This window comes from Haliotis rufescens, unplaced genomic scaffold (genome assembly GCF_023055435.1).
Source record: "Haliotis rufescens isolate VD_foot unplaced genomic scaffold, xgHalRufe1.0.p SCAF_116, whole genome shotgun sequence".
NCBI classification, from domain to species: Eukaryota; Metazoa; Mollusca; class Gastropoda; order Lepetellida; family Haliotidae; genus Haliotis; species Haliotis rufescens.
In genome coordinates, this window is record NW_025963798.1 from 776,950 (window position 1) to 788,727 (window position 11,778).

Here is an 11,778-nt window from a genome sequence, read left to right on the forward strand (position 1 = left end):
TTTGTTAGATGTTGATGAAAATGAATGTGAAGCCCTGAACGATTTTGTAAAAATATTTTTAGAATCAGCTGACTGTATGAAAAAATGTGTGTGAAATATCCACAATACACCCAATAGATTAATATTAAATGGTGAACGTAGATCTGCTAAACGTGCCTTCAGGAGAACACTTCGACAGTTCAGACGACAAAGAAATGAACATTCCAGAAAACAATATTGTACTGTTAGGAATAAATATAAACAAACAAGTCGGAGGTATAAATTTTAAGCTCGGCAACATAAAGTAGATAAACTCTGCAAATTGCTCGGTAACCCGAAACAAATTTGGAAAGAGATTCGAAATATTTACTCAAAGTCATATACTAATTGCAAAATTAATTCCACCCAACGGCTGACTCATTTCAAAGATGTCTTCCATACTGCTGATATGTTTGAGAACTTAGCCAGTTCTGACACAGACATATATATATGGCATCATGAGCATTATACTGATATTGATCGATGTATTATTGATGCCAAAAACACTGTTAAGGAAATTATTGATGCAATATATTCTCTGAAGAATGGAAAGACCCCTGGACTAGATAATCCTCTTTTTGAAATACTTAAATGTTCTAAGGAAATAATACTGCCGTTTTTGTCGAATATATTGGTAAGATATATTCAAGTGGCCGTTTTCCTAATGTGTTTGCGAAATCTATAATTGTACCTCTCCACAAAATGTTGATCCTAATAATCCAGATAGGTACAGAGGAATCTCTTTGAATAGCACACTTAGTAAAGTCTTTACGTGTATTTTAAATAAGAGACTTACGCTTTGGGCAAATATAAGAGACAAAATTCTGGAAACGCAAGCTGGTTTTCGAAAAAAATATTCTACTACTGACCACATGTTTACACTTTATGCCATTGTTCAGAAATATCCATTAAGGCATAAGAAGAAGCTTTATGTAGCATTCGTTGACTTTAAGAAAGCGTTTGATTCTGTTTATCGACATAAATTATGGCTTTGTTTTCAAAATACAGGCATGTATAGTACAATGCTACAAATGTTAATAAGTTTGTACACAAATGTAGGAGCATGTGTACGGTTTGATGGCCAGTTTAAAGACTTCTTTTCGATTGTCATCTTGGTTTGAAACAAGGGTGCTTATTAAGTCCTATACTGTTCTCATTTTGCATTAACGAGTTATATCAAGGTGTCGGTAATAAACATGAGTTTTTAAGATTAATTCATGGAAAGTCACTAGATATGTTTCAGCAGGACTGGAGATCGACACGGCACTTGAAAACAGTTCAAGATATGTCATGTATAGCTTTTTTACATCGTGAATTGTATTTAAATGTTATAGCATGCAAATCTCTGCGCATTATGTATTCAAGATTTTGTCTGGATTTTCTGAAATAATGGTAAACATTGGACGACATCGTTCTTCACCGAAGCCAATGAGATTGTGTCCTTTCTGTCAAACTTGTATAGACGATGAACTTCATATACTGCTTGTTTGTACGGTTTATACTGATTTAAGGGAAGCATATATTACACAGAAATACCTGTTCATTTGTTATTATGTAAATATCTGTTGAATTCTAATGATGGAAAAACAATTCTTACGTTAGCACCTTTTGTTCATCATGCACTTTTTTCGTCGCAAGAATATTATAGTATTGTGAAGTCACTTCGTAAAATAATTGTGTACACCCGCTTTGTAACATTGTCTCCACATATGTGTTTGGTGCAGCACATCCCTATAGCTGTGTTGTACTCACGGATATTATCTCTTTGTACTCTTGTCTTGTACATGTGCCGGAGACCTTAAGTACAATAAAACATCTTGATATGGATATATCCTTTTAAAGCTATTCTTGTCTGGAAATATGTTAGCTTGTGCAACAAATACAGACTATTTCGGATGAATTATTTGTGAGCTTTTGCATACAGCGAAGCGTCTAAATGTCTTTTCAGAGGATAATTCCTTATTGTCTTGTTTAATTGTTATCAGCTTTTTAGTCTCAGCTTTTTAAAAATCGGATAGCTCAGTATATATTTAAGATATATATAGCAAAAGGCGAAGGGCATCTTCTCTCGATAAAACAAAATTGCACATAGCTCCAACTGGAGGAGAAGAACGAGACAGATGATATTCCAACTAGAATGTGTTTACTTTGTCGGAATGTTCGCTTCACGTATCTAGAACTCCAGAACTGGAATAAAAGGGTTCATGATCCATACTGTTTTGTCATTTCTTATGTTAATAAGTAGGCCAATAGTAGAAGTAGGTAAACCTGGAGCAGTAGTAGACCTGCAGTAGAAGAATGTAGACCTCCAGTAGAAGAAAGTGGACTTGTAGTAGAAGTAGGTACACCTGGAGTAAAAGGTAAACCTGTAGTAGATGAAAGTAGGCCTACAGTAGAAGTAGGTGGACCCAGAGAAACACTCAATATCCATGGAGCAGAAATCATTATCTCTGGAGTAGATCTTTCTTGAGTAGAAATCAATATCTCTAGGGAGGAAATTAATCTCTCTAGATTAGACATTAAACTCTGTGGATAAGTAATCAATCTCTCTGAAGTAGAAATCAATCTCTCTAGAGTAGAAATCAAACACTGTTGATAAGAAAGCAATCTCTCTGAAGTAGAAATGAATATCACTAGGGTAGAAATCAATCTCTCTAGAGTAGAAATCAAACTCTGCGGATAAGACATCAATCTCTCTGAAGTAGAAATCAATATCTCTGGAGTTGAAATCAATATATCTGGAGTAGAAATCATTCTCTCTGGAGTAAAAATCAATATCTCTGGGGTAGAAATTAATCTCCCTGGAGTAGAAATCAAACTCTCTGGAGTAGAAATCAATCTCTCTGGAGTATAAATAAAAATCTCTGGAGTAGAAATCAATCTTTCTGAAGTAGAAATCAACAGCCCTGAGGTAGAATTCAATATCTCTGGAGTAGAAATCAATCTCTCTGGAGTAGAAATGAAACTCTCTCGAGTAGAAATCGAACTCTCTGGAGTAGAAATCAATCTCTCTGGAGTAGAAATCAAAATCTCTGGAGTAGAAATCAAACTCTCTGGAGTAGAAATCAATATCTCTGGAGTAGAGATCAAAATCTCTCTGGAGTAGAAATCAATCTCTCTGGAGTAGAAATCAATATCTCTGGGGTAGAAATCAAACTCTCTAGAATAGAAATCAATCTCTCTGAAGTAGAAATCAATATCTCTGGAGTAAAAATCAATATCTCTGGAGTAGAAAACAATATCTCTGGAGTAGAAATCAATATCTCTGGAGTAGAAATCAATATATCTGGGGTAGAAATCAAACTCTCCAGAATAGAAATCAATCTCTCTGAATTAGAAATCAATATCTCTGGAGTAGAAATCAATATCTCTGGAGTAAAAATCAATATCTCTCGAGTAGAAATCAATATATCTGGAGTAGAAATCAATATCTCTGGAGTAGAAATCATTCTCTCTGGAGTAGAATTCAATATCTCTGGAGTAGAAAACAAAATCTCTGGAGTAGAAATGAAACTCTCTCGAGTAGAAATCAAACTCTCAGGAGTAGAAATAAATCTCTCTGGAGTAGAAATCAAACTCTCTGGAGTAGAAACCAATATCTCTGGAGTAGAAATCAATATCTCAGGAGTAGAATTCAATATCTCTGGAGTAGAAATCATTCTCTCTAGAGTAGAAATCAAAAGCCCTGGAGTAGAAATCAATCTCTCTGAAGTAGAAATCAATATCTCTGGAGTAGAGATAAATATCTCTGGAGTAGAAATCAATATCTCTGGAGTAGAATTCAATATCTCTGGAGTAGAAATCATTCTCTCTAGAGTAGAAATCAAAAGCCCTGGAGTAGAAATCAATCTCTCTGGAGTAGAAATCAATATCTCTGGAGTAGAAATCAATATCTCTGGAGTAGAAATCAATATCTCTGGAGTGGAAATCAAAGGCCCTGAAGTAGAAATCAATATCTCTGGAGTAGAAATCAATATCTCTGGAGTAGAAATCAATATCTCTGGAGTAGAAATCATTATCTCTAGAGTAGAAATCAAAAGCCCTGGAGTAGAAATCAATCTCTCTGGAGTAGAAATCAATATCTCTGGAGTAGAAATCAATATCTCTGGAGTAGAAATCAATATCTCTGGGGTAGATATCAAACTTTCTAGAGTTGAAATCAATATCTCTGGAGTAAAAATCAATATCTCTGGAGTAGAAATCAATATCTCTGGAGTAGAAATCAATATCTCTGGAGTAGAAATCAATATCTCTGGAGTAGAAATCAATATCTCTGGAGTAGAAATCAATATCTCTGGAGTAGAAATCATTCTCTCTGGAGTGGAAATCAAAGGCCCTGAAGTAGAAATCAATATCTCTGGAGTAGAAATCAATATCTCTGGAGTAGAAATCAATATCTCTGGAGTAGAATTCAATATCTCTGGAGTAGAAATCAATATCTCTGGAGTAGAAATCATTCTCTCTTGAGTAGAAATCACAAGCCCTTGAGTAGAAATCAAAAGCCCTGGAGTAGAAATTAATATCTCTGGAGTAGAAATCAATATCTCTGGAGTAGAAATCATTCTCTCTTGAGTAGAAATCAAAAGCCCTGGAGTAGAAATCAAAAGCCCTGGAGTAGAAATTAATCTCCCTGGAGTAAAAATCAATATCTCTGGAGTAGAAATCAATATCTCTGGAGTAGAAATCAATATCTCTGAAGTAGAAATCATTTTCTCTGGAGTAGAAATCAAAGGCCCTGGAGTAGAAATCAATATCTCTGGAATAGAAATCAAACTCTCCAGAATAGAAATCAAAATCTCTGGAGTAGAGATCAAAATCTCTCTGGAGTAGAAATCAAAATCTCTAGTGTAGACATCAAACTCTCTAGAGTAGAAATCAATCTCTCTGGAGTAGAAATCAATATCTCTGGAGAAGAAATCAATATCTCTGGAGTAGAAATCAATATCTCTGGAGTAGAAATCAATATTTCTGGAGTAGAAATTAATCTCCCTGGAGTAGAAATCAATATCTTTGGAGTAGAAATCAATATCTCTGGAGTAGAAATCAATATCTCTGAAGTAGAAATAATTCTCTCTGGAGTAGAAATCAATATCTCTGGAGTAGAAATCAATATCTCTGGAGTAGAAATCAATATCTCTGGAGTAGAAATCAATATCCCTGGAGTAGGAATCAAAAGCCCTGGAGTAGAAATCAATATTTCTGGAGTAGAAATTAATTTCCCTGGAGTAGAAATCAATATCTCTGGAGTAGAAATCAAACTCTCCAGAATAGAAATCAAAATCTCTGGAGTAGAGATCAAACTCTCTGGAGTAGAAATCAATCTCTGTGGAGTAGAAATCAATATCTCTGGAGTAGAGATCAAAATCTCTCTGGAGTAGAAATCAAAATCTCTAGTGTAGACATCAAACTCTCTAGAGTAGAAATCAATCTCTCTGGAGTAGAAATCAATATCTCTGGAGAAGAAATCAATATCTCTGGAGTAGAAATCAATATCTCTGGAGTAGAAATCAATATTTCTGGAGTAGAAATTAATCTCCCTGGAGTAGAAATCAATATCTTTGGAGTAGAAATCAATATCTCTGGAGTAGAAATCAATATCTCTGAAGTAGAAATAATTCTCTCTGGAGTAGAAATCAATATCTCTGGAGTAGAAATCAATATCTCTGGAGTAGAAATCAATATCTCTGGAGTAGAAATCAATATCCCTGGAGTAGGAATCAAAAGCCCTGGAGTAGAAATCAATATTTCTGGAGTAGAAATTAATTTCCCTGGAGTAGAAATCAATATCTCTTGAGTAGAAATCAAACTCTCCAGAATAGAAATCAAAATCTCTGGAGTAGAGATCAAACTCTCTGGAGTAGAAATCAATCTCTGTGGAGTAGAAATCAATATCTCTGGAGTAGAAATCAATATCTCTGGAGTAGAAATCAATATTTCTGGAGTAGAAATTAATCTCCCTGGAGTAGAAATCAATATCTCTGGAGTAGAAATCAATATCTCTGGAGTAGAAATCAATCTCTCTGGAGTAAAAATCAATATCCCAGGAGCCGAAGAATGTAGACATGGAGTAGAAGTAAGTAAATGCGTCGTAGAAGTAATTATCCATGGAGTAGAAGTAAATAGACTCATGGTAGAAATAAGTAGATATGGGATAGAAGTTAGTAGACCTGGATCAGAAGAAAGTTGGCCTGGAGTAGATAAAAATAGATATGTTGCAGTAGTAAGTACACTAGTAGTAGAACTAAAAAGACCTTAATTTAAAGTAAGTAGACCTGGAGTAGAAGTTCGTAGATATGAAATAGAAAGAAAATATTTTTCTGAGTGAGTATGGTTTAACGCCGCTTTTAGCAATATTCTAACAATATCACGACGGGGGGACACCTGAAATTGGTTTCACACACTATACCCATGTGGGGAATCGAACCCCGGTTTCCGAACGCTTTAACCACTGGGCTACCCCATCGCCCCTATTTTTGTCTGAAAACTTTGATATTGAATAAGCAACGGCTAAGAGTAACCTGATGTCATGCGTCGTTCATGCAACCAAACATTGTCTGTATTATGGGCCTATGGCCATTTTCTGAATAAACTGTCTGTCTGTCTGTTTGTCTGTCTGGATAGAAGTAAATAGACCTGGAGTAGAACGTCTAATCAAAGATTAAATTTTGAAACAGAAGACGCATGGATATGAAAATACAAAATTAGTGAAAACGCATACAGACAAAACATCACTACGGGTAAAAGGCAGCTAGTGTATAATAAATGTCACCTTCAATATTCCCAAAGGCCAGAGGCTATAATAAACCTGAGAAGTTTCCATGCAAAAGTTCAAACAGATACTGAATTTCTCAACCTAAGTCCATCTGTAAATTATCCATATAAATTATAAACGTCTGGATAGCTGCCTAAATCGGACAGCATGGATATACTGGAAATATAATCTGCAGTACATGATAATCCAGTACAGAGACGTAACATTTCCTCAGGTGATACCTCAAACTGCCGAGTTGTAATACCTCTCGTTCACACGTCTCTGTGTGTGTCTCTCTCTCTCTCACGTACTGATATGTCTCTCTCTAGAGCCTCTCTGTATGGCTTTCACGTCTCCCTCTGTCTATTCCACGTCTCTGTGTCGCTCTCCGTCTCTCTCTGTGTCTGACTCTCTCTCTCCATGTCTATCCCACGTCACAGCATCGCTCTCCGTCTCTCACTGAGTCTATCTCACGCCTTTGCGTCGATCTCAGTCTCTCTCTGTCTGTCTCTCTCTCCGTCTCTGCGTCGCGCTCCGTCTCTCTCTGTCTGTCAGTCTGTCTGTCTGTCTCTCTATGTCTGTCTCTCTCTCTCACATACACCCTGTCCATCTCACATCTCTGTGTCGCTCTCCGTCTCTCCCTCTGTCTGTCAGTCTGTCTGTCTGTCTCTCTATGTCCGTCTCTCTCTCTCACACACACCGTCTATCTCACATCTCTGTGTCGCTCTCCGTCTCTCTCTCTGTCAGTCTGTCTGTCTGTCTCTCTATGTCTGTCTCTCTCTCTCACACACACCCTGTCTATCTCACATCTCTGTGTCGCTCTCCGTCTCTCTCTCTGTCAGTCTGTCTGTCTGTCTCTCTATGTCTGTCTCTCTCTCTCACACACACCCTGTCTATCTCACATCTCTGTGTCGCTCTCCGTCTCTCTCTCTGTCAGTCTTTCTGTCTGTCTCTCTATGTCTGTCTCTCTCTCACACACACACCCTGTCTATCTCACATCTCTGTGTCGCTCTCCGTCTGTCTCTCCCTTTGTCTATCTCACATCTCTGTGTCGCTCTCCGTCACTCTCACACTCTCTCTCTCTCTCTCTCTCTCTCTCTCTCTCTCTCTCTATCTCTCTCTCACGTATCTGTGTTGTTCTCCGTCACTCTCACACACTCTCTCTCTCTCCCTTTTCTCTCTGTCATACTCTGGCTATCACACGTCTCTGTGTCGCTCCCACGCCTCTCTCCCTTGTGTCTCTGCGTGTGTCTATCTAACGGCTCATTGTATGTCTCTCACTTCTCTGTGTAGCTCTCACGTAGCCCTCACGTGGCTCTCACGTCTCTCTCTCTCTCTCTCTCTCTCTTTGTGTGTCTCTGTGCGAGGCTGTCACGTCTCTCTGTCTGTCTATCTTACGTCCGTATATGTCTCTCACCCCTCTCTGTGTCGCTGTGACGACTCTCTGTATCGTTCCCACCCCTGTTATAAACGCCTCACCTCACACAATGTAGGCTATCTATAACTATCAATACAATTTCACAGACAGACAAGGCTGTTTACAACCTGGCGTGTCTCAGTGAATGGCATCCATTAATATATACATTTAGGCAAACAGGAAAAGCCAGTTAGGTAATGCTCGACAAGTAACATCACAGATCTGTGTCTACCTAACACGTTGGCAAGTACAGAAGTTAGGATAGTTCCAGTAATGAAGGGAATCAGAAGATATGGGGTTCTACCTCTCCTTGCCTGTATTGCTTTACTTCTAGCCGAAATTCTGCAGATTTTGTCATTTGCTGCTCCATTCTGGGCTTGGGATTCCTCTGCGTCCTTTGGGACGGCTGTCGTGTTTGAGAGGATCCCATGACGGATGTATCCAGTTTAACTACCCATGGCACCTGAGAGGTGAGTAGGCCTCAGTATGATGAATGTTTCGTAGAGGTGGGTAGGATCGGGTTGAGCATCTATCACAATATGATGAATGTTACGTAGAGGTGGGTAGGCTCAGGTTGTGCAACTATCACAATATGATGAATATTACGTACATAGAGGTGAGTAGGCTCGGGTTGAGCAACTAGGCTCAGGTTTAGCACCTGTCACAATATGATGAATGTTACGTAGAGTTGAGTAGGCTCGGGTTGAGCAACTATCACAATATGATGAATGTTACGTAGAGGCGAGTAGGCTCAGGTTGAGCAACTATCACAATATGATTTATGTTACGTAGAGGTGAGATGGCTCGGGTTTAACAACTCTCAGAATATGAACAATATTACGTAGAGGTGAGTAGGCTCAGATTGAGCACCTGTCACAATATGATGAATGTTACGTAGAGTTGAGTAGGCTCAGGTTTAGCACCTGTCACAATATGATGAATGTTACGTAGAGGTGGGTAGGCTCGGGTTGAGCAACTATCACAATATGATGAATGTTACGTAGAGGCGAGTAGGCTCAGGTTGAGCAACTATCACAATATGATGAATGTTACGTAGAGGTGAGTAGGCTCAGATTGAGCACCTGTCACAATATGATGAATGTTACGTAGAGTTGAGTAGGCTCAGGTTTAGCAACTATCACAATATGATGAATGTTACGTAGTCTAACCGCGTTTTAAACTTCAGAGTAAGTGAATGAGTAGGTGAGTAGTGTTTTAAGCCGCAGTTTGTATCATTCATATCACGACAGGGGTACATCGATAATTGGCTCCTTACGTTAAACCTGTGAGGGCATTGAACACGGGTCTTTGGCGTGACGAGCGGACACCTATCTACATGATTACCCTACCACTCCTCTTACTCTCCAAATTTTGGCCATGGTTGATGCATTTGTTCCGTCATCGTGTTGTACCGACATTATCACCATCCCGTGTTGAATAAGCTCTGATTCTACACCTCCGAAATTATCACAATGCGCCACTAGCAATCACAATATACTTGCTAAGCGTATCACAGGAATGACATGCATGTCATCTAACTATAAGGAATACTTAGCGTTTTAGCATGCATGACCTCAATCATACCTAACAGCGGTCTTTCAGATATATTCCACAATGGCCCTGTTGCCGTGCTCTGTCGATTCGGGTTATAATTGTCAGAAAAGACATATTGTGACAAATTGTATACGATAGGCCCCGCACAGGTCCTCACAATTTGAAAAGAATCGTTAAGTTATACAGAGTGGCGTCAATCTCCTTAGAATGTGTCAGTACACGCCGTCTGTACAAGCTGTCTGTACACGCTGTCTGTACCGGCTGTACAATGAAACACATACCACTAAGACTCGTTTCAAATGCGCATAATCTATTTATAAGGTTCATGTTTTATACACGAACTCAATCTGCACAGTGATATTCGCATTTGGCGTTTGGACAGTCATTTATCGTGAGATATTTCATGTTCCCAAACTTAAGGTATTATGATAACGTAGGATAATTAATGTTCCCAAACTTAAGGTATTACGACAACGTAGGATATTTCATGTTCCCAAACTTAAGGTATTATGATAACGTAAGATATTTCATGTTCCCAAACTTAAGGTATTACGACAATGTAGGATATTGCATGTTCCCAAACTTAAGGTATTATGATAACCTTAGATATTTCATGTTCCCAAACTTAATGTATTATGATAACGCAGGGTATTTGATGTTCCCAAACTTAAGGTATTATGATAACCTAAGATATTTCATGTTCCCAAACTTAATGTATTATGATAACGCAGGGTATTTCATGTTCCCAAACTTAAGGTATTATGATAACCTAAGATATTTCATGTTCCCAAACTTAAGGTATTATGATAACGCAGGGTATTTCATGTTCCCAAACTTAATGTATTATGATAACGTAGGATATTACATGTTCCCAAACTTAAGGTATTATGATAACCTAAGATATTTCATGTTCCCAAGCTTAAGGTATTATGGTAACGTAAGATATTGCACGTTCCCAAAGTTAAGATGTAAAGAGAACGTAGGATATTTCATGAGTCTCAAACTCCTGACATGACTATTATGACCTACAGATACAAGTTTTAATATCATAACTTAAAAAGTTAAACAATCAAAACAGTATATATATTTTTGGGTGAGTGGTTTTGTTGTTGTTGTTGTTTTTTTTTATTTCATTTCGTCCGCCTGCTTTCTTGTTGGTTGAGGTTGGAGATGAGACGACATATGGACTGCCTAGCTACCGTTGAGACGTTATGACTCAGTTGAGTCTGTTGACTCAAGACACGAACGATAACATTACCGGGTGTTGTGGTTGTGGGTACGTCAGGGCCTACACACCAGGGTCCGAGACCCGTGAAGATCCGGGGTAGAATAGGTCTTCACAACCCATGTTTGCCGTAAAAGGCAACTATGCTTGTCGTTAGAGGCGACTAACGAGATCGGGTGGTCAGGCTCGCCGACTTAGTTGATGCCTGTCATCGATCCCAATTGCGTGGATCGATGCTCATGATGTCAATCACTGGATTGTCTGGTCCAGACTCGATTATTTACAGACCGCCGTCATAGAGCTGGAATATTGCTGAGTGGGGCGTAAAACAACAACCAACCACCCAACCAGGGTTCGAATCTCCCTGAGTAAGTGAAGGAAGCCACTCCCTTGTGTTCCGCGTGATGTCATTCCCCTGAAACCTAACTCACTAACCGTCTGCTGTTGTCAGTTGAAGCTCTTTTCGCCTGTGACATTTCCAGCAATAACTATATATATATATACTCACATACACTGTTCCCATGTCTCCCACATCCAGGTCTTGATGGAGGAAGCGTGTGGCGGTCATGCAACGCCAACATCAAAAATGAAGTTTTCTGTGCACCATTTCGTAAGTGTAAAATATTCCAATAGAATACAAAGCTTTGTTCGTTATATCAGAGCTTAAAGCTCTTGCCTAATTATAGTGACACTTACTGATTGTTATCATCATACTACACCATTAGTAGTAGAAGTAGTAGTGGTAGTAGTAGTAGTAGTAGTAGTACATGTAGCAGTCGAAGTACATATAGTAGTGGTAGTAGTAGTGGTGGT

At 38.6% G+C, this 11,778-nt stretch overlaps 1 protein-coding gene across 2 annotated transcripts in view; it reads left to right on the forward strand.

Moving 5' to 3' along the window:
- Positions 1-8,337: 8,337 nt before the first annotated feature.
- Positions 8,338-11,778, forward strand: part of LOC124116823 — a 10,734-nt gene continuing 7,293 nt past the window's right edge. Inside the window, exons 1-2 of one of the 2 annotated variants that reach the window (XM_048393168.1) lie at positions 8,338-8,656; positions 11,504-11,575. The gene's annotated coding sequence lies outside the window, so the exon portion shown is untranslated. The remainder of the gene's footprint in view (positions 8,657-11,503; positions 11,576-11,778) is intronic. The other variant, XM_048393167.1, reaches the window with a different exon arrangement.